The sequence below is a fragment of the Pezoporus occidentalis genome, unplaced genomic scaffold (genome assembly GCF_034315485.1).
Source record: "Pezoporus occidentalis ecotype Australia unplaced genomic scaffold, CSIRO_AGI_Poc_V1 ctg48, whole genome shotgun sequence".
In the NCBI taxonomy this organism is placed as follows: domain Eukaryota; kingdom Metazoa; phylum Chordata; class Aves; order Psittaciformes; family Psittacidae; genus Pezoporus; species Pezoporus occidentalis.
The window spans coordinates 4,750,373-4,777,437 of NW_026915813.1; the positions used below are offsets into that span (position 1 = coordinate 4,750,373).

General features: G+C 36.6%; 1 long non-coding RNA gene across 2 annotated transcripts; it reads left to right on the top strand.

Moving 5' to 3' along the window:
- The first annotated feature begins 4,374 nt into the window (after nucleotides 1-4,374).
- LOC134172901 (uncharacterized) lies at nucleotides 4,375-27,065 on the top strand. Of its 2 annotated transcripts, none has more exons than XR_009968057.1 (4): nucleotides 4,375-4,437; nucleotides 23,386-23,451; nucleotides 26,318-26,448; nucleotides 26,632-27,065. It is a non-coding gene; the product is annotated as an uncharacterized LOC134172901 (long non-coding RNA). The 2 variants fall into 2 exon arrangements; XR_009968056.1 differs by lacking the exon at nucleotides 4,375-4,437 and adding an exon at nucleotides 6,449-6,516.

The window sequence follows — 27,065 nt, forward strand, 5'->3', positions numbered from 1 at the left end:
GCCACAAACTGCTGCTGGAGCCTCTGAGCATCTACGGAAAGTTAGAAGTACCTCAAACATCGCCACCCTCTCCTGTTCATCCTGTTTTTCCCACCATAATCACAGAAAATGAAATAAATACAGAAAAACTTAAATGTCTACCTTGCCTTCACCTGCAGGAAGGATGAGAGAGCCCAAAGCGTGGGAGTGGAGAGACCCTACACAGGCTGGGATGGGAGCTGCCCTCTGAGCAGCCGACAGTGAGGCCAGTGTACCTCACCAGTGCTGAGAATAGGTAGGAAAAGACAAATGCTGTCTGAATGACATGCTTTTATAACGAGGTTCTTGAGTTTACTCATGACAATATCTATTTCTAGAGCCTGAAGAAACAAAGATGACTTGAGAGATGGAAGTTTGACAGAATTATGTATTTTGTACAGAGCTATAAATAAAGGGTTGGAAAATCACACATAGTTAACTAAACATTACTTGTATTTTTCTGAAGCTACAGAAGTCTTAGAATCTTAGCTATATCTTTTTGTGCAATCATTTTTGTTAGCTGGCTAACCAGACTCCAGTATTTTGTTTATGGCAAGTTATTCTCCAGAAAATAACATCTAAAAAACTAGAATGACACAGCTCAATTTTGGGCTAAATTCTGTCCCCAAAACCAGTGAGAAGTAAAAGAAATGAGTGCCTTTCCAACACTCATCCATACAGTGTGTGTATCTGGTGGAGGTAAGACAAGGCATAATCCACCACTCAAAAAAAAGGATTTTTATAACTCAGCATGTTGTCCTCATGTTCTGTTGCTGTTCACTGCTACCTGTGCTCACCATACAGTGGGCTACACAAGGAGACAAAATAAGTTGTATTGAAATACATCATGTACAGCAGCCTACACATGCAGTTTTCACCAAGAGTCTCCAGCTTCTGACATTGCTGTGATTTTGACAAGGTAGGTCAGTCCAGTCATTATGGCAATCATTTACAGTAAATATGTGGGGGAAAATGAACTATAATGGAATGCAAGTATTTTTGAGCAACTGTTAAATGCTGGGGTTAGGCCAAATGGACAGTTGGCCTGGGACACCAGATCTTTCATAGGCACATGTATTGTTTGCTGAGCACTTAGTCCATCTATCTGTTACCTTCAATCACTCATGGTGCTTTCATTCTGCCTCCAGGACGGCTGAGCCAAAATGTCTCACCACAGCCTGGCAGCAGGAAGCCTTGTTGCAGCCTCAAAGATGAGGGAAGGCAGCTGCAGATGAATGAATGCATGAAACTAGAGAGTGATACAAACAGAAGTGCAGTCTGCATGTTACCATCTTGTGGGTTTCTGTTGTTTTGACTCACATAACAGTCTTCCCTCTGCATGTGGAAGGATGCGGTCCCAAAGAGCAACTTTGGATATAAAAGGTCAATGTGGAAAAAGTTTATTCACAATACGTATTGACAGCTCTGACCTTCTTTCCTTCTGCTTTTCTGCTTCTACATTTTTGTTTCATGCTTTCTGACTTACCTCAAAGTGACCTTCTTACAATTTCTTTCCAGTTTAAAAAAAAAATTTATTTTATTAATACTTTAAATAAAAATGACGAGTAACTTAAGCAAATGACATAAGTTCTCAAGAAATTGATTGCATTTGCTGATCTATTCAGTCTTCTGATGACTGGCAATGTTCAGAGAAACTTGAAGGCAAAGTAAAAACTATAGCTCTAGGCCTCGCCTAGTTAGGTCAGTTTCTTGCACATTTTGATATTTTCTCCTTTACAGCAATATTCTACATGGAAAGACTGGCAATCATTAAATCAAGATCTTAATAAGCCACTAAGAAAACAACCAATTTAGAAATACACACTATGTACAAGTGACCCATTCTGACCTTCTGCATATTGAAAACAATTCCCAGTTCAAGCATGCAGTGTGGGTGCCTCCCCATCCAGTTAGGCATTCTGTCAGGAAGAAAAAAAAAAAAAGAAAAAAAAAACATTATTAAAAAGTAACACACGTGTTCCTATATTTTAATTACCCAATAATTACTCTCTTATTGTTCAGTCAAACTCTAAACATACAATCACGTGCAAAGAATCTACAAAAAGCAAGTTTAGAAGCCAGGTGTTTGCTGAGATCCCCCCAAAAAACACTGTATGGATGAAAACCTGAGAGGGTAACTGAGATTCAAAGCAAACCTGTGTGCACCCTATGACATATGGCAAATAATTATTTGGCTTGTCTTATAAAAGATGGAAAAGGATTATTTTGTAGTGCACAGTACTGAGCTAAAAATTGCCACCAGTTATTATCCTGGTTTTGGACTCTCTTGTATGAAGACTTTCCTCAATCTTTTTGTTATTAGTCATAAACAAAAAAATTCAATAAATAAGCTGTAATGATCAGTTAAGAACATTGGTTGCTTTAATTATTTGCAGACTTCCACTTTTGGTTTAATAAGGACGATCTGGATTTTTCTTTTCAGTTATTTGATAAGAGTAGTGTGAAAGTTCATTTTGGATAAAAACACATGAGAAATGAAGGCAACCTTAAATTTCAAAACCAGAAGCAACTCAGAAGAGTTCACTACCCTTATCATAGGCTAAATGGATTATGAAAAATTGTTTGAATTCTTCACATATGGCTTGTGTGACTCATTTGCGATACATGCTAGAGTGCTGGAAACAGCTCATGGATGTGAACCTCAGTGACTGTTGCGTAAGATTTAGTAATCTTATATATCTCAGGATTTAGTACCTTGCATATCTGTCTAGAGGAATAAACAGTCAGATACAGGACAAAATCTTAGAAGAGCAGTGGTAGTGATGCAACACATACGATATATGATTCTCCTCTCTTGCCCCCCTAAATCTCTCCAGTTTCCTCTTTATCTCTCTGGGTATTGTTTTTCAAACCCAAAACCCCCCTCAGTGTGCCTTTCCTTTTCTATTAAAAAAAAAAAAAAATCATGGAGTAAAAGAAGTAAAATTAGACCATAAATAAAATAGATTATGATCAATTTACAAAGGGAAATGATCCTGTGGAAGACTGTTGGCATATTATTGTAGCAGATCTTTTTGGTTATGCTCTATTGAATATTTGTCCTGCTTTCTATCTCATAAAGGCTGAGACTTCTGTCACAAGTCCTTGCACACTGAAAACCTTAAATGTCATTCTTGTATTGCCTTGCCACAATTCCCTGCTCACATTTTATTTTTGTTTTCTCCGTGGTATATGCACTTGCTATCCACATCAACCACATATATTGGATAGATTTTTCCACAAAGTACCCTTTTGTACCTCTCCCTCCTTCCTGCCCTTATTTATTAAATTAAACCATGAAGCACAGTAAAAGGTATGAGCATCAAGTTATTTTCATTTACTGGCTCCCAATTAAGCACTCAGCTGTTGCACTTGAGAATAATAGCCATCCAGGAATCCTCGCACAAGCTAAAGCAAGGAGAGTGGTAGGCAGAAGGACCCTTACTACAGCAGTCCTCATGGATGACCTGTTCTAAGGATCACTGGGAGCTGGCATTGATCTATTGAAGAATAGAAGGCTGACTGGCTAATGAAGGCATCAGTAGGAGTACACTCAAGACAAAGGTTTGGTGTTCAGTGTTTTGACACATGGTGCAGCAGCAGTGAACCTCATGTTAAAACTACACCTCTTAATGGCTATATTTTATTTTCTTAGAAGCATAAGGTGAGAAGCAAAACAAAAATAATACCATTTTGAAGCAATATTAGTGTGAATACAATGCAGTAGAAATTGAATTAGCCGTGAGTCCCTGCTGAGCTGTAGGAAATAGCTGTTAAAGCTAATTCGCATTGTAACACATAATGGTATTATCGATTTACTTGATACATGGTTGATGAGTGTAATTTTTCAGGCTCTTTGAATACAGTAAATCCTGTTTACTCTTTTAGTGCAAACCTGCCTGCTGTCTATAATTCGACTTTCCTTTTATTGTCTCCTCATTGTTCATTCAAATAGGCCTACCCACATTCCTTCACTAGGACTTGATAACATATTCTGTGGGAGCACCTGCGTGACCTTTTTATTACATCTCTGTTATCCTTTGTGACAGTGTAGTGGGCAATTCAAGAGAAACTAACAGCTGAATGGCAGGGGAGCATTAACCCCTTCAGGGACTGCACTTCATGGAAACATCATGATACCACATCATGGAAACAGGAGGAATGGGTCAGGGTCAACCAGAAAGATCATAACGAGTCTTGAAAACCCTGAAACTGTAAAGAAGCAACTGTGACAGAATGAATTAAATTCTACTCTAAAAACCAAAAAGGAAAAAAAGAAAACTTTTAAGTTTCTGGTATTGCACAAAATATGCTACAAAGGCAAAGGGACTTTGGACTTTGAAAGACATTGCCTGCCTTGCAGTCATTCTCATGGTGAGCAGGGAGTCAAGATCTTTTCTGACACAGAAAGGATTGAGAGTAAATTTATTTTATTTCTTTTTTTTTCCACCAAATTTTTCCTTTTATTCTCAGGGATTTTAGCCTCTATGTGATTAGGAAAGACATTATCAGTGAATTCTAAATTCTCTTTTAAGAGTATATATATTTCCCTGTTATTCAACTATCATCCTGGTTTTCCAAAACAAATATGTTTTATAAACAGTGAAGTGAATATTCACTTCTTTATGGTGCCAGTATCTGGCTATCTTACCCCCTACACAAAATAGAACAATACTTAAGAATCCCGACACAGGCTTAAATGCGTTCTGAAAAGGCAGGAATAGGTTGCCTTCCTTCCTTTAGACCGTTATGTTTTCTGTGTTGTCACATCAGTTTAGGCCTGGAAACTGCCATGACTCTGGGCTTGGAAGGTCATGGTATCTCCTTTCTACTTGTTTCCCAGGTTCATCATGCATAAGGATAAAGTATTAGATACTGGAGTTCTTAGAATAATTCAGAATTGTATCCGGAGACTTGACAATATTTTTTGTTTGAGTAATCTCATTTTCTCCCAAATTTCTGTCTTGGTCTGGCAATTTGCCAGAGTTGCTGCCTTTTCTCAGTGGTGGTGCCCTTCACAGCAGCAAATACACATCATTTCTTGACAGCCTTTGATTCTGCAAATTCCTCCCAAAATAAAAAAAAAGAAAATACTCAGGACATTTTATATCCTTTTCTCTAACCCTTCCAAAACAACGGTGATGTCTGAAGGTTCATTTGCCCTTTGTCCTCTCAGAAATCACATATCAGGCTGAACTGCCTTGGACTGTTGACCTTTACTCAAACATTTTGTGGTTCTGAAATTCTAAGTGGAAAAAAAAAAAAAAAAGAAGAGTCTTAAAATCCTGCTCCTGGTTCCTATTCATAATCATACTGGCCTTTACAAAGAAAAATCATAAAATGAGTTTGCTACCTGTACAGAATTTAACAGAATAAATGAAAATTATTTAAAAATAACATCTATTTCAGTACTTCAAAAATATCTAATTAAATATTCCATTAAATTTTCATGCATGCACCCTGGTCTTCCCTATCCAGTCAGGTCATGCTATCTGTTTTAATTACACTTCCTGAGCACTGATCAGCTACATGAATACATTTTTAGCTGATGTCCTTTTTAATTCAATGCATATTTTCTACTAAATATAAATTTACACAGGAAATACCGTAAGTTCTTTATTTCCACTTATCTGAAAACCAAAGTTCATACAACTTATTGATTTAACTGGGCTTTTTCTTTCTGAAATTCTACAGTGCCATCCAAACTCCATTTCAATATTAATTTATGATAATCATCAACCATGATAGTAGTAATAATAAGAGAAAAACATGATCTTCTCATATTTATCTACTGTTCTTGGAACAGTACTAGTGAAGACCTGAGGTTCAGTGTACATGAAAATCACCAGGATTTTCATGAAGATATTGTGAGCACATGGCTTTAGCAATTTCCTTTCTCCTGTCAAAATTACATATGCAGGAGTCAGTCCTTCTCCCTATTTAAGAAGTTTATATAGGAAGATAACAGTAAAAGCAGAGCGTCCAAGTTCAGATACTAAATGCTACATCAATCAATAAGGGACTTTAACTGTCACAGAGGTCCTCTGTGCACCTTTTGCTCTGCTTGGATTTTATTTCTGTCCATATCTTTCTCATCTACCACATTCCTATAGGCAAAGACTCTTACAAATTTATCATCAAATGGAAGAACCACGAAGCTATTTTCGAAGGATATTAGTCAACTGAAATAAAAAATTGTTCTTCTGATCTGTTTAAGCCAACACTCTTCCTCTACAGTTGTGATGCTAAATTTTTTGTACATATCACTGCTGCCATAAGCTGTCAACTTTGGCTCTACTCACAATGCACAAATAGAGCTAGACTTATTTATAATGGGTTGTTTCTCCTAAAAAACAGTTATGCCCTGAGCTTACTTTGATAGTAATTACAGTTTACAAAAAATGTGTTTGATATCTGCTACTATTTGTCCAGACAGTTGAAAAATATTAATGACAAAATAAACAAAGGACTGGAGAAATAATGCTGGAGTTTTTCATTGTAGGTAACCTCCCATGAGAGTAGTTATCTATGCAGACCAAAAAGGTAATTATTATTTACAAGGTTTTCTTGCTTACTCTGGGAGATGTGATAATTTTCTGGTGGTGTTAAGCTGTTTTCTTCACAAGCAATACTTTTCTCCTTAAAAGATTAAACACAGATTTATTAATTGCTTTCAATATTTTTGCTTTTAAATAAGGCTTTTTTTTTGCTTTTTTTCTCTTTTCCTTTTTCTTTTTTCATGAAAAGTAAGTCATGAGAAGCCAGAAAACAAAACAAAAAAAAAAACCAAAAACAAACCCACACAAACCAACCAAAAAAAAAAAAAAAAAAAAAAACACAACAAAAACTCAAACAAACCAACAATCCCATTAGAAAATGTTATGGTTTAAACCCAACCACGCAGCTCGTTCACTCACTCCCCCCCCTTCTTCCTCTGTATCGCCCCACACAATAATGACTCAAAGTCATCAAGAAGAAAGAAGTCAAAAATCAAGTCCTACTTTCTACAATGTATTCTATTTCATAGGATATATATATATACTACATATACATTTCATCTCTGAAGAAGCTAGAATAACAAGAGGTTACACAGCCCCAGGTCCAGAAGTGATTGATATAATATGACTTGCACCCTGCTCAGGCAGGCTACGTGCCTCAGAAGCAGAGGCTGTTAGTGTACTGGGTGATGGAGCAGGCCAAGGAGTGTTCAGATGATTGACACCACTGTGAGGGGTGATGGAGGACACACACAGAATAACTGGTGGTACCTTCTCGTGCGTGTTTGTGCTGCAGAGGGTAGGAAAGTTAACCATGGGGCCGGAGGTCTCATCCAGAGCACATCCAGAGCCTATGGCTCAGCCTGGGCTTGCACCCAGATGCGTTGGATGTGGGACAAGTCTAGGCTCAGGCATATGACTTACATTAAAAGACAATTTATTAATGTATGTATAGATATATTTATATACCCACATAAATCCACTTCCTTAGATACTTTTATCATGATTTTCATAAGGGTATGTAAACATTAAAACCCCAAGCATCCAAAATGGTTTTGTACAGGTACAGCATTTCCATAACAAAACACATTCACCTAAAAAGTGATATTTATCTCTGAAACTTCCAAATAGCTTGTTCAAGATTTTTAGGAAAAAAAAAAAACTGTTTAAAACCAACAGGTATTTAAATTCTTCCAAGCTTGACAATGTCTGGCTTGCTCTGTAATTATAATTTACCAGACATAAGGCCAGAGGGTAATTTTTTCCTGATGTTTCCTTTATAAAAATGAGCAGTGAAATCAGAAAATACACCAATTTTCTCTTTATTTAAAAAAAAGTGAAAATCATAGTTACCTGCTAAGAGCCATCTCTTTGATGCAATTTATGGATGTAAATAAAATACCACATCTAGGATCACCAAATAAGAAACAAACGTACTGCAAACCAAAAACTACTTGTAATTTATTTTTTAAATCTCTTTTTACTTCAAATTAATAAAATATTTAAAAGTTAAATAAACCCAACCTAAACCCAAAGCAAATCAAAGACAGCTTTTGTTAAAAGCTTTTCTAGCAGTAAAGTGAACTGAAAGCAGCTGATAGGAAAAAAAGAAAAAGAGCAATGCAAATGTTTTCATGCAAATGCAAAAAAGAGAATGGAATGTATGAGATATTTAAGATAAAAAGCCCTTGATATATAGCTAAATAACTAACACAGTTTAAACATAATAGCAGAAAGAGAAATTCTAAAATGATAGACCTACTTGTAGACAGAGAAGATGTCATTTTAACAGGTACAAAAAAAGGCAGAAGAATTCCTTATATACTTCAGAAGCAGGGAGTTCAAATACACATATCAAACGAAGGGAGATCTTTTTAGCCCATCAGTACTTAATGATAAATAAAGCCTGGTAGTGTGAACAGTAAAGATGAATAAGGATGTTTACCTATTTAACAGTGAAGACTCAGAATTTAGTTTCCATTTGAAGCTGGTTCATAATTTATTAACTAATACATTTGGGAAGTAAGTTGGTTTCACTGGCTTTCAATACTGATTTCTTTCATCTTTTAACAATATAACAAAAATTTAAAATTAATCTTGCTACCAGAAGCAAGTACAAATGATTTATAATAACGTAAACTTTTTTCTCCAAATTAAATTAGTATATAAAATTAGTGGTGATTCATGTCATCAAATCATCCAAGAAATGTGGAACCTAGGCACCCATCTCAGCTAAATGTTCACATCCTTCACAGGTCAGTAATGAGAAATAGCTACCTAGGCAGAAGTGATTCATCATAACATCAAGCAGGTGTCTAACCTCCCATTAATAGCTATTTAGGTTTTGACTCAGTATCTTTGAAAGTTGAAAAACGTTGATTTAAGTAGATGAAAATAACCACTTGGGCATCTTTGAAAGTAAGGAATTTCTTAAAATAGAGATGTTTATTACTAAAAATTCTATCTTTTGGAGCTATCATGAGCAAATGACAAATACAGAATTATTCACAATATACAATTTTGTTTCTCCTTTTTAATAACAATACTTAAGTGTAGGTAACATATAACAATGAATATTCCCTACGAGTGAAAAATTTAAAAGACATCTTAAGTTTTCTTACACTAGGTAATCTGAAAATAAATTAGACCTGCAAAGTGTAGAGCAATTAACCTTCTTACGTATTATATATATCTCTTATAAAGCTAATTGCATTTTAATTGGGTTTCACTAAGTGGACAGTTTTGGAATGAGAAATTAGGTTTTAAATATTTTTGGTTTTAATTAGTGCTAATTTTACTGGTGATTTGCTTCAGCATAGCAGTATCGGGGCTGAATTAATACTGCCTGAAGCTATTATACATTTCAAGGCCATAAATGTTGTCAAGTTCTGTAGTTCTGAAGAAAAAAAATGAGGAAGTTTGGCCCCAAAAGGAAAAATAACTGAATTAAATTCTTAAGCTATAATGGTTCTGCAAATATTCTAGGAAAGGCATTTTGCGCTGCAAATCTTTTCATATTTTGAAATAAATTTGACCTTTTTCTATGTGTATAGTCTCAACAGAACCCTGGATTAAACTTGAATATTTGAGATAAAAATCTTTCATTTTTTTCTCAAATTTACTTCCCATTATGCGACAGTGTCTTATTCATATTCACTAGCAAATATACAAATAGTCCTTGTGAAATAGCTTCCTTTAAAAATGAGGGCATCTTTTCCTAACCACATACACATTTAATATCTATCTTTTGAAAGCATCCTTTTGGCTTTTATTCACTTGCTAGCACTTCCTTCCTATCTGCAATGTCATCTTTTCACCAACTGTTAGCTGGGCTTTATGCATGTGCTTCATCAAATCTCCTTGCTCCCCTTTTCCTGGTATCCCTGACCCTCCCTTCCACGGAGGAACACCTGTTGCTCATTCTCTGATCATGACAACTGGAGTCGGATGAATTGGAGTGGTTGAGTACCCTGGGATATAACCCAAAGAGGTTGATGAGGCCTTTTCCTCTCAGGGTGAGCATCATTGAAATTCTTTCCCAAATGTTTTATGTCAATGATGTTCAGCTGCAGTATCTTTCAGGACAAATCCCAAGACCCCGTTTCATTCATAATTTCTGTTGTTTGCCTAATTGTGTATGGTCTGACTGCATGTGGGAGTCTGTTGTGTTACTAGCTGCTACAGTGTTGCTTAGTTGAGGCATGTTGTGCTTTTGTAATATATTATCATGTCTCATTTGCAGATGCCACACTTAGGGGCTCCTAATACCAATAAAGTTAGCTTAGAAGCTACCATTCCTCCTTACTTCTGCAATATGATATGCTCCTCAAACAGGAGAATGGTTAGCCTTACAGAATAGTGGTTCTGAAATAACATAATACTATAATCAGATAAATCACACTTTTGAATACATGTATTAATGAATATGCTTTTCTATGTATGTGAATAAAACAAAAGGAATAATTAAAAATCATATATTATTGTGACTCTAAAATTAGTTTCTCACAGATTTGTTTCATATATGAATTTCATTAGCACATTGGTTTTTATTCTTTATTAATAGAAAATAATTTAATAGACTAATAAATAATATTATTTCCTGGCAGGATTGCTAGGGACAATAAATATATTAAAAATTATGAGGGGTGTAGTGTATATTCAGATATAAGTACATGTACCTAAAAGAGACATCTTCCTAGTATACTTGAAATGTTAAATAAACTTCAGGCCATTACCTTTTGATATAATCAAAAGATACCTTTCACCCAGAATGTTGCTGTACACAATACTTTCAAACTTTTTCATTCTGTATGTAGCAGCTATTTTGAACACTACCTCATTTAAGAGTATTCAAAGAACCTTACACACAATAAAAACATGAACATATGGACATACATTATTTCCCAATGAATCTTACTCTGAAAAAAATATCTGAAACTACTATTTAAAGACGTCCCAAGCATTTTATTTTTTGGGGAGAGGTGAAGGGGAGTTATACAGGTATTTTAAGTTTTATATTTATGAATCAACTCTTAATTTTTCACCTAAATATTTTCCTGCCTAAACAAGCATATAATACACTGATGCTAGTGTGGGGAAATCATTCTGATTCCAGAAATGTCTATAATTAGTGGATCTGGATGGTTCAAATTAGCAATATTTGTACTGAAAAAAGTTTTGCAATGAACCTGTGCCAAGTAAAACATCTGGAAAGTCAGAATAGCAACAATCATAGTCTGAACTACAAAGGGAAATTTCAACTAAAATGTAGAAGGGCTCAGTTATATTATGACTAAGGTGGGTAGCCTACATATTGACCTAAAAGACCATTGAAAAGTGCATGCTCATTTAAGCAACTTATTCAGCTCATATAAAAATCAAAGATCAACAGCTCCAGATGTACAGCTTATGTGCAGACATATTTGTATGAAGAAGTGAGCCCTGGAAATGGGTTTGCAATGGAGAACTTATGTATGCGTCCTGCATAGCAAAAGCACAGACTAAATGGCTGACATACCAGCAATGCTTAACCACCTTTTAACTTTCTTAGCTGAAACTCAGTCCTAATATACTTATCTGTGTAAAGAAACTCCAGACACTTTTAATTATACTTGGACAACATGGAAAACCATCTTAACAGGCTGTAAATGCCAAGTACTTCCAAAATGAGATGGCACTGTGAAAACTCAGGTTTAAAATTCTTTTTCTGCTAGATGAGTGAACTAAGCTGAGCTGTTCTCATGGAGGAGGGGGAATTCATTTTATTATTCCAAGCGGATGACTTGACTCATTGCTTTGTATTTAAAAAAATGGTCCCAAGCAGCGTATTGGCTTCCTGATAACTTCTGCTGGAACATCTGGACTATGGATCAGCACAAAGAACTATGTAAAACATTAAAAGTACTGAATCACATGTTTCTTGAGGTATACATGGACCAGAATATGAAACTGTACTTAAAAGCCCTCAACCAAACACCTTTAATCTGCAGTTTTTTATTAAAATACCTTCAGTTTACACACATGGTCTCCTACACAGAATAAGTCATTGACTTCAGGGGAGCTGCCAATAAATACAAGAACATATCTGAGAAAAACAATCTGCAAAACTTGGGCCCAAGCACCATCCAAAGGGAGAATTCAAAGGATGACAACATTAGATTTATGAAGAGCCTTCAGTTGGACATAAGTGTGCTGAAATATCCTTAGATTTTTTTGAAGTTCTATTCACTGTTCAGATGTTAGATGTTAACAAACCTTGCCTTGCTAGTTATCACCTTGTATTTGTAAATCAAGGGCAATTATCTTTTGTTAATTTTAAAGCTCTTTTAGAAAAAAGAAATAGCTTTATTTTTATTCTGCTTAATTTGTTCAGCTCAGTATTACACACAGATACAGATACATGATGGCCTGCAGCAAATTAAGAACCAGTAACTTTGTTAAAAATACAGCATGGTGGAAACATACCAGTAACCACAAAAAGTCATGGGACTTTGACTGGAAAAATTAAGAAAAGTCTTTTACTTTTAAACTTTCTGTAATGCCTCAGTTATATAAATATTTAAATTTTAAACTGATTTTATTATGGGCAGATCCTCATCTGGTATAAATCAGTGTGGCTTCTTTGAATTTGAATGAGCTGTGCTGATTTACTCCAAGTAACTCCATGTCTGCCCCTTAATTTTTTTTAAATCATTCTTTCAGAGAGCCTTTCAAATTCATAGGTTCTTTTCAAATACATGGGAAGCTGCATTCTGCCTGTCTTTAAGCTGTTTTACACAGAGACAAATCTGTGCTGTCAAAACAGGCTTTTAGAAGTTGAACAAAATCCAAAAACCCAAAGCTACATACATAGTAAAAGTTGGCACCAGTCTATCTATAAATTCTTAACCACAAGGACAACAGTAAAGTCTTCTACAGATTTGAATTTTCAGGCTATCTTGTTTAGCTCAAGGGCAGTTGCTAATGTAGGCGATCTCACACCTCAGACGTTAAGGATATAAAGACATCACATTTTTGTTATATATTTATTTGTTATGACATTGCCCTGAAGAAAACTAACATTACTGTTAAAAGAGTAATATACATTATGCAGTGAATGATATCTTGATCTGTCATGACAGAAGGTATAAAACATGTGAAAAGTCTGTTATCTTCAAATTTGGATACTTGATCCTTTAGTAAAAAAATGTGTTTCATTTGTGTAATTAAAACCATACTGATTAATGCAAGACATAACCAAACATCCTAAATCCTGTGAATAATTTACATAGCATTCTGTAGTCTGTTGCTGTATTCATTCTATTTGCTACACATGGAAAATTCAGCCTCATCTTTCAGATCCACAACTCAGATGTACCATGAAAGGTTCTCATAAGTAAAAGCCTTTTCAAAGGGAAGATATAGGAGAAATGAATGTACTTGTAACCACTTTTCACAGAGTAATCTCAAAAAAGGATGAACTTCAGGGTGGGATCCAAGACAAAGCTCTGCAGTTCTGGCTGCACAGCAGGATGAGCTAGATTGCAGTCTTAGATACATGTGATAGAAAAGGACCAACCACCTCCAGATAAAAGTTTAAATACTTCGCAATAACTGCTGCATGAGGTCACAGATCTTTATGTGCTTTGAGGAGTGCAATTTGTACAGATTTTTCTCTAAACTTGCCATTCCAAAGCAAACAGCTATGCTAAACAAACCATCAGAACCACAGTGGTTTAGGTTATGTCAACACCTCTCTGCAGTTTTTTTAGTGACTACAATTCAATTAGGAAAAATTTACCCCAGCCTGAAGCCTAGTTCAAAGATAAATCAAAGCTTACTTAATTTGTAAGAAAAATGATCTGACAATTTATCATGCTCAGGACTGAAGGGAGAACATAAAATTAATGATGTTTCAGGATCTATTTTGCATATACCGGACACATATACTAGAAAAAATCCCACACAGGTTCAATGCAACCTTTCCTCTAGTTATTTGAGTCATCTCTAGTTACTGCCTTGTGGATAGATAGTGCATATGCAGTACCATTCCAAAAGCTATGTGAGTGCACTGGTGTGGGTTTAAAAAACAAGCTGCTACACTTTGTTTTGACCACAGAGGAAAAAAATATATCCACCCCACAATAATCCTTTTAAAGATGCCTTTTGTGTAAACAAATATCAAGAAGATTTCTGTCAGTCCTTGGGCTAGGAGTTCTACTTAAACGACCATTTTGAGTGGAAGCGGCAGGTAAGGATGAGTGAAGAGTAGAACTCTGTCCCCCTTGTTTTTTGGGATGTGATGAGGGGCACATCTGCTTTACCTAGAAAGAAATGAAAACTCTGGTTCTGTGAGAAGCAATGAGGAGTCAAAGTAAATTAGGTGTTTAGATATAGGGAAAGGGAATGAGAGGTAGCCAGGCACAGTAATGTGGTTCCCCTGTTACCTTTGAAATGCACAGTATCTTCACTGTGCAGCCCCCTTCTTTTTTTGGAAGAGTGGGTCTAACTCCCTCTGCATTCTTGTCATGCTTTAAGTGTAGAGGGGCTGGGGATATTTTTTTAAGTGTGGAATTTGTGCAAAGCTGACAGAAAGATTAATAGAGGAGACCATAAAGATTCCTGGTGAGCGCTCTATTAAGCCAATAAGCACTGAACTAAGAAAAATTTGCACAATGGACTGTAATGGCTTCCTAGCAGCTGTTCTGGTCTACTGTGTCCAAACCCCACTTTCGAAATATTTCCTCAAGTTGGTTCCTCTTTACAAGCAAATTCTTCCAGTTTTCTGTATAAAATAAGTAAAAATAACATATTAATCCAACAGTTGGGGTTTTATTTTTCTAGTTTATGTGCAGAAGTGACTTCCTACCTTTATATATACTTTGCTCACATTTATATTAATTCTAGTCTCCCTTTTTCTACTGTACCTCTTGCTTCCTGCCTTATTCATGCCCAGTTAGTCTCATTTTCCTTCCTAGCCTATATTTTACATCTTCTCCAGGATACTCGTTTTCCTTCAGCCTTATTGTTCTTTTTTTTTATTGTTCTTTCTTGATTTACAGCAGAACCCTGTCTTGGTTTCAGCTGGAATAGAGTTAATTTTCTTCCTAGTAGCTGGTACAGTTTTGCATTTTGGCTTTAATTTGAGAACAATGTTGATTACACACCAGTGTTTTAGTTGCTGCTTAGTAGTGCTTACACTAGTCAAGAGCTTTTCAGTCTCTCGTGCTCTGTCAGCAGTATACAAGAAGCTGGAGGGGGAAGTACAGCCAGGACAGCTGACCCAAACCAGCCAAAGGGGTATTCCATACAACAGCACATTATGCCCAGTATATAAATTGGGGGGAAGTTGGCTGAAAGGGACTGATCACTGCTCAGGGTCGGGCTGGGCACTGGTCAGCAGCTGGTGAGCAACTGTATTGTGCATCACTTGCCTGTCTTAGGTTTTATTCCTGCCTCCTTTCCCCTCTTTCTCCTCCCTCTTAAGATGATGATGATGATATTTTATTTTAATTATTAAACTGTTCTTATCTCAACCCATGGGTTTTACCTTTTCCTGATTCTCCTCCCCGTCCTGTGGCAGGGGGAGAGAAGGAGTGGCTGCTAAGTACTTAGTTGCTGGCTGGGTTAAACCATGACAATCCTCCCAACTTTGCCCTAACTCTATTTCTGCCTTCAGCTTAACCTCCTATTCATGAGTCCATAAGCACTAATTTATCTTCCACTCTAGTGCTTGCTTAAGAAAAATGTAAGAAATTTGTTCCTCCCCCACTCCCATATAACAGAGCATTAGAGTTCTGGGACCCTTAAAAAGGCAGCTGGTCCCATTTTGTAAAGAAATCATGCACAGGTGCTGGGTTTCCAGCCTCCAGTAGTTATAGAAATGTACATATATGTTTGTGGCTAGGGAAGGTTTTAAGCTTTTTTTCTTCCTCTTGGAGGGTGGAGGTTGAATCAGTTTAGTACTGATAAAGAAAAGGACTGGGGATGGCAGTAGGATAGGAGGGGTTTCCTTCCTATGTTAGAGTAACACTAATCTGAACTTTGTGAAGTAGTTACCAATTATCATTGGTCCTTTACATTTACCAAACTGCCATGTCTGAAGTATGGCATTCAAAATGTTTCCTCTATCGCTGTACCAGTGAATTGCCTGTGACTGGCCTTGTTAACAATAGGCAGGAAGACAAGCAAAATGAAAGTACTCTGTAAGAATCAAAGGAACAGTATAACACTGGAAGACTTACTTCTAAAAGGACATTAGAGGATAATCTTGAAAAGTGGATGACTATGTATCCACCACATAGCTTGAAAAGTCAATGACTGTGGCTAGGCTAACCTTGCTGTGTGAACAGATCGACAAAGCTGGATGTGTTAAATTGATGATGGAGCATCCAGGTCTGAAGTTAGATGTTAAGCCTTTCTTTTGGTAAGGGAAATCCTGGACAGAATGATATAAGACTTTTAAACATACCTCTTGGTTTCCTGGATGTATTAGAATTTGATCTTTTACCTGATTTATGACATGTGAGATCTAACCATCTGTGGGAGTGCAGATCTGAGGAGTGGCTGCTGACCTGGCTTCTGACCTGAAATCTGTTGCCCAGAATGTCAAGTGATGACCTAAACCCACAGTCCTCTTCATTCTAAAATATAACTTATTTGAAAGATTCTGGCAGAGCTTTCCAGAGTCTTCTGGAAGCCACTATAAGTAGCCACTTTTAGCTGTGTGGTATCAATTGACCTATCTGATATATTGAGGTTATGGTAGAGGTTAATCAAAAGATCAGCAGTCCCATTTTATCTGAAACAAAAACCCTCACCACAGTTAAAGGATCGTCTGGTGAGATACTCTCCTGACAGATTAGTAAAACTGTTCAATGGTATGTGCTGGGAATGTTTTAAAAAAATTGCAATTATGGAATCTTGGATATGGCACTGTATATTACTTTATCTCTCATTTACGGTTAAGGAGATATCATGGATAATTACTGGCTTTCAGAAACTTGATTTACTTTACGGAAAGCAAAATTCTTTCAACAGACCCACCACAAAAACTATGATTTGAAGAGGAGTTAGTATGTCCTAGCTTTGAGGACAGATCTAGCTCTAAAGTTAGAGCTGGTCAGCTTTTTTGTCAAAGAAGATTTTAGCCAGCACAAGATTTCTAGGATGGGAACAAATGCTCATGCATCTATGAATGAAGAATGACTTCCATTCATACAGGGAAATACATAGCTAAATGGCTGAGGTAATGAGACAGGTTTGGAGGTCAGATTAGAAGATTATTTAAATGAACTAGATCTCTGAGCTATTTTTCTATTGTAATGATTTGTTTCAAAACAGGGAAGGCTCAAAGGATGTTCTTCAGCCAAGTGGTACCACTGCTGTTGCATTCAGATCCTCAGGGATCTAACACTCTGGAGGTCTCTTAAGTAATTCTGGGGATACCTTGCTCTGCATTTTGGGAAGACACTAGATAGGCAAAGCTTTTCATGAGTTTGTTTTGACACCTCTGACAGAAGCCTGGATGTAGAATCAGAGAATAGAATCATAAAATCATAGAATAATTAGGGTTGGAAAGGACCTTAAGATCATCTAGTTCCAACCCCCCTGCTGTAGGCAGGGACACCTTACGCTAAATCATATCACCAAGGTCTCGTCCAACCTGGTCTTGAACACCACCAGGGATGGAGCATTCACAACCTCCCTGGGCAACCTACTCCAGTGCCTCACCACCCTGACAGGAAAGAATTTCCTCCTTATATCCAATCTAAACTTCCTCTGTTTAACTTTTAACCCGTTACCCCTTTGTCCTATAACTACAGTCCCTAATGAAGAGTCCATCCCCAGCATTCTTATAGGCCCCCTTCAGATACTGGAAGGCTGCTATGAGGTCTCCACGCAGCCTTCTCTTCTCCAGGCTGAACAGCCCCAACTTTCTCAGCCTGTCTTCATAGGGAGGTGCTCCAGTCCCCTGATCATCCTCATGGCCCTTCTCTGGACTTGTTCCAACAGTTCCATGTCCTTTTTATGTTGAGGACACCAGAACTGCACACAATACTCCAGGTGAGGTCTCACAAGAGCAGAGTAGAGGGGCAGGATCACCTCCTTCTAACTGCTGGTCACGCTCCTTTTGGTGCAGCCCAGGATACGGTTGGCTTTCTGGGCTGTGAGCGCACACTGAAGCCGGCTCATGTTCAGTTTCTCATCGACCAACACCTCCAAGTCCTTCTCCACAGGGCTGCTCTGAATCTCTTCTCTGCCCAACCTGTAGCTGTGCCTGGGATTTCTCCAACCCAGGTGTAGGACCTTGCACTTGGCTTTGTTGAACTTCATGAGGTCGGCATCAGCCCACCTCACAAGCGTGTCAAGGCCCCTCTGGGTGGCATTCCTTCCCTCCAGTGTGTCAACCGAACCACACAGCTTGGTGTCACTGGCAAACTTGCTGAGGGTGCACTCAATCCCACTGTCCATGTCAGCGACAAAGATGTTGAACAAGACTGGTCCCAACACCGATCCCTGAGGGATGCCACTCGTTACTGGTCTCCAGCCAGACATTGTACTTATTGCATAGAACCATTGTGGTTATGCTACTCAGTGAAAAAGTTGTAAGTATGGGAAATAAGGGAAATAAAGGATAGCAGATTTGCTTATTATGGACAAGTGGTATCAGTGATGCTTTGAACAGAAGTGTTCAGTATACCACATTCATCTGATATATGAAAGCCATATACAGTATTAAGATTTCATATGTTCAGTCGTTTGCTGATGTGTGTAAATATCTTCGTAAATAATTGAAATCCTGAGAACTGTCATTTCTTCTTCTTATGAAGTGCTTCAGTTTTGATATTCTCTATTTTGGTATTTTCTGTATGCTCCACCATAAACATAGGATCATTTCAAAACTTACGCATGAGACTAAATTGTGCTGTAGGCATGCATGTACTGATCATTACCAACTTAAAAATGGAATAACCAAAGAAGATAGGAAAAATTAAGATAACATTTGTGGTTTATTGTAGAGGTAAGGAAAATGAAAATATGTAGATCAAGTGCCTTGTTTCTTCCACTGACTAGGAGGTAAAAACTGTCCTAGATACTTTTAGAGTTTCAATTATTGCAGCCGTCTTTAGTTTCTAGCAAATCTACCCTAGAAGGTATAAGCAGCAACAGGCTTTAAGATAGATAGGAAGGGAGGGATGGAGTAAGGGAGGAAGAGAGGGAGGGAAAATCTAGATTACATTGCTCAAAAGGCAGTTTCTTGAAAAGAGAAGGCTTAATATCTCACCTAAATAGACTGAAGGACAATATTGATGGTTTCAAAGAAAAGTGTAATGGTTGCTTCTTGTAGAGTGATTAACAAAGCCATTTTGCATTAAAGTAGCAGAAGGTGGGAGCAATTAACACAAAAATTGCAGAAAAAAGATTTTGAAAAGAAACAATTTACTGATATCTTTCTATCCAACCCCCAACATCCTCTGTATTGGTGAAAAGTGAAACATGAATTCCCTGACCCTTATACTTGTAAAACAACTTTCTTGTAAAATTCCCAGTGAAAATTCTAAACTGATAAATTGTCACTGTAGAGTTACCCATGCTGTAATACAAACACTGGGCTTTAAAAATGTTATTGCATGATGTCCCATTTCATTTGTGCATTTATGTGTACTTTAAAATGAAAATATTTTATTAAATGTGAATTTTTTCTTTCATTACAAAATGTAACAGAAATTCAGATGCAAGATAATAAAATCTACAGTACAGTAAGATTACCAGAAGGTTAGTGAGTTCTGTGATGTCTCAGATTTCATATCATATTTCCTTTGTATAATTTATGCATTATTTTCTTTTTCTGAGAGAATAACAACTGAAATTTCATTTTAAATAGAAGCACTCATAAGAAATAAATCTACACCTACACATCAAAATCAGGCAACAGACTGTACCATAGCACTAATAAATACTTTTGGTAGCACATACCAAAAATTTAGCCCTTCAGTGTGGAGAGGCATTTCTCAGACTGTTCCTGGAATTTTTGCAGTTGAGTATCAAAAAGAAAGCAGTATTTCAAGTCTAGTATCTCCTTTTCAGACCCACAGGTATACACTCCTCTTGCCCATTAGTAAATTCTAAGTGTTAGATGTGATGAATTAATTCACGTGAGAAAATTAAACCGAAAGGTGTCTACAATAACGATGCTTCCTACCTCTTTTCCCCCTAGAGAAACAGGAAGACCAGGCAACAAGCTTCGGATTTGAAGAGTTCATTTCGGCAACTGAACTGATTTTCTTCAATCCCACCATGCTCTATATTTTTGATCAAAAAGCCCAGTGCTGAACAAAGGCTCTTCTCCTGAATAGAGGTATCCTGGAAGTTGCCCATTTCCTGCAGTAGCAGTTAAAATTCCCAGCCACTTGAACTGTATGAGGCACAGCCTTCAAATAGGTTTGCGTGTGGCTGCCAGAATGGTGTGGCAGTGTTTTTCTTAGCAGCTGGGGAAGTTTAGAAGTTATAATGGAAAGATTTTCAATGACTTCCCAATTATATCTGAATATTATTGGATTGCTGCTTTGATGTTGCCAACATTGTATATGAAAGTATCTAAGTTTTCCAGATGTTTCCTCAATAAAGAAAATTATTTCAGTTCCCAGTTACCAATTCTTCCCTATATATTTAAAGCTCATTTTCAACCATAAAGAGAAATCCTAGATGAATTAAACCAATAAAATTACAGTTAGACAACACTGTTGTCTGTGTCCAAGCCGGGCTGGAGTTCTGAATAATCTAAGTTTGTTAACCTTGAGCCTTTTCCTGGATGGGCTTTAACCTCAACCTGTTCTGTTTGTACCTGTTGGAAATTCAGGTATGTTCATTGCTTGGTGTTGTCCAACATTAGCTTTCAGCCAAGGTGAAGATGGAGTTATCTCAAGTACAATTTCAGGCCTTCAGCTAACACTGCAGCATAGATATTTCCAAAGGCTTTATTATCCTATTAAGCTGAATTTTAAGCTTAAACTAATGAGGTATTAAATAACTTTCTAAAAATAATCAGGATGTTTATCCAGGAAGCTCTGGGTTGGCTCTTCAGACATAAGGACAGGTGTATTTTGCAAAGAATATGTCAAAAAGCAATTAAAAATGAAGAATTAATTTAGCCATGTGTTGCTTCTGTGTCTTGGGAATTCTGAGTTTGAGAACTGATGTCATAAAATATCAGTTATAAAAGGATCTTGCAGCAATGGTATTCCCAGGTTTCATCACCCCAAGGATGAAATTTCTAACCTTGTCTTGGAAAAGGGACCTCTTTTAGTGCTGACAGATTTAAACTCCATCAACATTTAACGTGACTTTAACACGATATTGAATTTAACTTACGTTACTACCAACTACAGATGGAACTTCATCTGTTGTAACAGCAACAATATTTAAGAAGCCTCAGCCATTGCACTGAAAATATTTAAACAACCTTTCATAGATTTTATCTTTTGTTTATGGTAATGACCAACCATAGCTAAAACTTTACATCTGTATTTTCATCTGAAGAGCAAAAGAAGATAGTTTTCAAAATTATTTGAAACTGATCATTTACAGCTTTATCATTTTTTCTGCTTTCCAGAGGCAATCAGAACACTTCTGTTGAGAAAATCGGAGTAACTTATTACTATAAAAATAATAAATCTTATTGTTTTAATGTTTTACATGAAATATTTTCCCAGCTTATAAAGTTATATTGCAATTTTGGGATAGCTTAAAATATGAGTAAATTGTATACAAGACTTAGGGATGAGCTGTGGTGTTGCTGAGCCTGATTACAAAACCCCCATACAGTAGGGAATTTATATTTGTATATGAAACTATAGCAGTTGCATCTGTAAATACAATTGACAATTCAACTCTAATTTTTACTTTAATATTTTTACTCTGAACTTTTTCACCCTTAACAGTGGCAATCATAGGGTCAGATATTCTATTTCTGGAGCAACTTAGAATGTACCAGAAATACCAAGAAGTCTTTGCATATGCCAGGTTGATACAACAGACATATTAAATACCATACACACTTCGAATTTTTGATTAATAAAGTCACAGTGTTAGTAAATGGAGTTTCAGGTACTTCTTTTCAGAAGAGAACAATTTGACTTACGATTAAAAAAAGGGGTTGAAAACTCAGGGGAAAATGCTTAAAAGCTTTGTCCTCGGCCAGAAGAGGTCACCCTTGTGCGTGGCATAAAATGAGTCTGAACCTTTTGCCCCTTTCTCTAGTTCATTGGAAATTAGAGGGTTTGGTTTCAATGAAAAATATCATATCTGACCATTCCTGAATTTGGGGGAGTTTTAGAATCCAGATTGGACCCAGGTTCCACACCTCAATTCTTTCTTTACGCGGTAAAGTGGTTCTACTGGTGGTACACGTATCTTTCAATTTGCACCATTGCCTGAAGCTCTTCACTTCTTTCTCCCAGTGACAAGATTCACATCATATCTCTAGCTCATGTGGGTTTAAATGAGGAAAATTGTTTCTAAAGTCAATAAACTTAGGTCAATTTGTAGTTGATGAGAGATGAAAAGTTAGCTTATTTATTTTAAGATATAGATTTACTATTTATTGTTCACTATTTTTAAGGATTGTTTTCAGCAGTACAAAGCTTTTCTTTAAAACAAAAGTTATCATTTTAAACTTTGTTTCCTCTCCTGCTGTTGAGAATTGGAAATGCAAGAGATACCTTCTTGTGCCTCCTGTACATTCTTCTGCTTCCTAATTAGGTACAGGAGTTTCTAATGCAAATTTAGTTCATCTTTCTTCTCTCTGGGCACAAAACTATGACTGCTCATCTGGGATTTTTTTTCGTTCTTTCTTTCCCTTCTTTAAAAGAAAAGCTGTGTCCTTTCACACATGTAACCAAGATCTGGAAGTCTGCCAGCATCTGTCTGACTCATCATTTTCAAAAGATACTGTGAATGCTGGGAATCAAATTCTAGCTGTGAGACCAAAGGTAGACACTTGAGTGCCAAATTCCATTGCCACTTTACCATTCGAGCCCACTTGAATAATGAATGCAAAGCAGAAAGCAAAACAGCTCTTTCTGTTGCTACACTACTACCAATAATCACGGAGCCAACATGACTCTATACTAAGAATATGAATAATGTGCAAAAGAATTTTAGAAAAATACCTTTAGGCTAGAAAACTGAGACTAATCATAGTATTGTTTTTCATGAAAATAAGACTTCCTTTGAAGTATTTATGCTACTTCCTTACTATTCCCTTGACTATCTTTTGTTTTCATAATGTTTATTCAGTTAACTTAGTTATTTTTGTACTTGTCTGGTTTTAATACCTTCTCTTCCCCCACTCCTTCTTTTGATTCATGTTTTTTTTCACTTTTCTCAGGCTGATTTATCTCTGTCAAGAATTGCTTGATAGTGCAAGGTGTTGGACATAAATCCATTACTTATGGTATGACTATCGCTTCAGAAAAATGTGTTTCACATGGAGCTGTCTTTTTTTTTCTTTTCAGTTTTTAAACACTGTTTTCCATTCATGGAACACAAGGACTAATCTTAAAACACAGCAAAATATAACCTAGGTGTTCAATTTTTAAATTAATACAGTGCCAACAAAATATTTATTTCCACAGAGTTCAGGAGATGGTGCTACTTGAAGTGTTCACATAATGTAACTGCTACAGGGTTAACCAATGTACAGGGGGGTTGTACAGGGGGATTGTACAAGGGGGTTAGAGGAATTCCCTTGCTTAAACAAAAGTATTGTCTGTACCTATCCTGCCTACTAAGCAGAACAAAGGCACTAACCATTGATAAGGAAAAGCAGACACCTGGTTCTATTGACAAGGAAAAGCAGAGGCCTGATTCTACTGATAAGCAGCTATTGATAAGGAAAAGCAGACACCTGAAGGGGTAGATGCAGATGGTTTATGGCTGGGACACCGACCAAACCCTAAGGCCATATATGAAGACTAAAAGGTGAAAAGTTCAAGAAGAGGAAGACTCATTTACTTCATCCTGAGGACCCCTACCCACAGGAGGAAGACTCAGTTACTTCATCTTGAGACCCCTGCCCATGACCAGAGGGGGCACTGCGCAGGCGCAAAGGACCTTCTAACTCATTATAATATGAAGCGGGGATAGGACATGAATATGTATAGGCGTATTATGCAACCTTATGAATATATATAACTTTAGAGAATAAATGTAGAGGGAAACAGCGCTGAGGCACGCATGACTTTAAGGAATTATCCCCGTGCGTCTCAGCGCTGAATAAAAAGCATACCTACTTTACAACTTTAACAAGTTGTGGAGTCAATCTGCGCATCATAACTACTAGTCATAACCTTCAATCCATATGCAAATCAAGGCTATACCTTCAGGGACCTGCCTATTGATTCTTAGGAGTATTGTGAAAAGTTGGGTCTTTGGTTCATATTATTATAATACATTTTGAATGGTGGAAAGAAAATATTAGCATAGTATCAGTGCAGACAATCAACATCTACCAGAATGATAACCATAAGAGGCTAATATTCTCACTGGATCTATTTAGTAATAAATTACTTGAACACTTGACATACTTGAACATGACACAGGAACTGCAAAAATCTAAGCAAAATCATTAGTGTTTAGATTGCTGGGTTTTGCAGCTTACATGTCTCGCAGTAAAGATTTTTTTCTGTATTTAGTTGACTCATTTCTTAAGTTTATACTATAGGAGATGGCTCCCAGGTGGGACTGAGATTTTATGCTTCCAATCACTGTTCTGACATATAAACACATAAGCTTAAGCCACTAAATTTAAGGACAAAATTCCTGTTGGTCTCAGTAGGTTCAAGATTTCACCCCAGGCATCTTAGGAGACAGCACTTACAGTTCATAACATTACCACATTTCATTTGACAGTAAGTAAAACAAACATATTTCAAAACTTGCTGGTTTTAAGCTGGTGTGTTGCCATTACCCACATTACTCATTGGAAGTCTTTCTATATATAGATTGAAAACTATTCATTTTTCAGAATAAGGGAAAATAGCAGGCATCTGTACACTGTGTAAAGTGTGTATTTATAAATGTATACATGATGTAACATTCATCATGTCCATTCACTTATGTCTACTGAAATAAGTGTTGTTTGAACAAAAATCCTCTTTTTTTCCTTTTACTTGACTATAGGAAATTTGAAACTTCTTGAAATATCAGGCTGAACCTTGTGGTTGGTCAGAGTGAACTGTCTCAACCCCTTTGAAAATCACAGACTCTTCTTCTTTCATGTGTCAGAATTTGAACAATATTCAGACAAAGATTCAGATTTATTTTGACTAAATGTATTTAATAAGATATAGCGTAGTTCAGCTGTTGACTCAAAGGTGTGTATGGTAAGAACAAACAATACTTTCACATTTATTAAGTTGCTCAAACGGGGAACAACAACTGGTTTCATCGTTACATATCATCTGCCTAATTTCTGCAAATGTAAAATTATCATTCATTCCCAAATTAGAAAACAAGAAAATTATCTATTTATCTTCTTGTGCTTAGTTTACACACACATTTATCATACTGAAAACAGTTGCTTCGTCAACCGAAAAAAAAAAAAGGCCATTAATCTGAAAGAAAACATTTCATAATGATCCATGGATCTGTGATCGCATCATATGGATCTAAGATGGTGTATTTCTTGTGAGCACTGGAGAGTGTAAAAAAAAACAAACAAGCACCTTTCGCAATACTCATCACATCCTTTTCAGATTAAAAACTGAGCTCAATTCCTGCTAAATTTACACAAAATATTACCTTGCTCATTGGCTTGGTATTGTTAGTACACATCCAAAAGAGCTGAACATGTCAAAATCTAGAGACTAGGTTTGGTCTATATGGGGTCTACCATATCTAGTACTCCACTTTTATGTAATTCAAAGTTTTTCATGAGTCTCTAGCACGTAGAAATTTGTTGATCACCAAGTACTCTCTCAAATCACTCTCTCCTCCTCTCCCCCACATTTTGTAATAAATATTACACACTGAATACTGTCTGGCAAAGCAGATACCTACCTGAATAAAATTGATCATCTTATTGATCAAGTTGAGCATTAACCATCTTGTTAACTGAGAAAGACCTCCTGTCGGCCTGCCCATCCACCCTACCTTTCCTATTACACTTTTCCAGAAGGCAAAAGTATCAAGTATGTGATATGCTGGGAAGATATCTACAGAGACTTTGTCCATACAGCATTATGAGTTCAGCAGTCCTTACATATTAAGATTAGTTGCAAATACTAATGTTACTTCTTAACTCCCTTCTGCCTCTTCAGTAGCAAGAACCAGCCAGACTATCCTTCCCAGGTAGCAGTTCTGAAACAGAGGTTGAGCTCCTGCAGGCATCCTACAGCAATTCACAGACTATTCTTGGGTACTCAAAAAGTGAAGTACTTGTATTATCTTTGTCTCTCATGTAAGTAGTTAACAACAACAGCTGTTGCAAAAAAAACAAAAGATCCCACCAGTAACCCTTTGCCTAAAGGGTAGATAGACATCTGTGTAATTACATCTATGTAACTTGAAAGAAACGCTTATTTTCAAGAGCATCATGAATAACTGTCTTGCTCATACTTATTGTCCCTTCCAGTTCCAGGTACAACATCATGGTAAGGGAATGCACACTTTGAAATGAGGCTATTTTTCAACAGAGGTCAAAGGAAGTCATGGAAAAGAGGGATGGATACTAATATCTGTCAGTATTGGTGTCTGAGCCGTTTGTCTTGTGAAGAATCAGTTACTTTGTATTACAGCTATGTCTTCGACTTGGCTGCACAGCCAATCTTTGGTCTTGACTTAGGTGTATTATTTTAAGACCAGTGCATACAGCACTTAAAGACTGGAGGATAAGTGGGCATATTAAGGGAAACACATTTGCCAGCCAATAAAATTTTTGGTACATGAGAAATATCAGGTTTTTTTTTATAAATAACATCTGCTAACCTCAATATTTTCACAAAAATAATGACTGCCTCTATTTTCACTACTACTGCAAATATACATGGCAATGGAAAAAGAAAATGT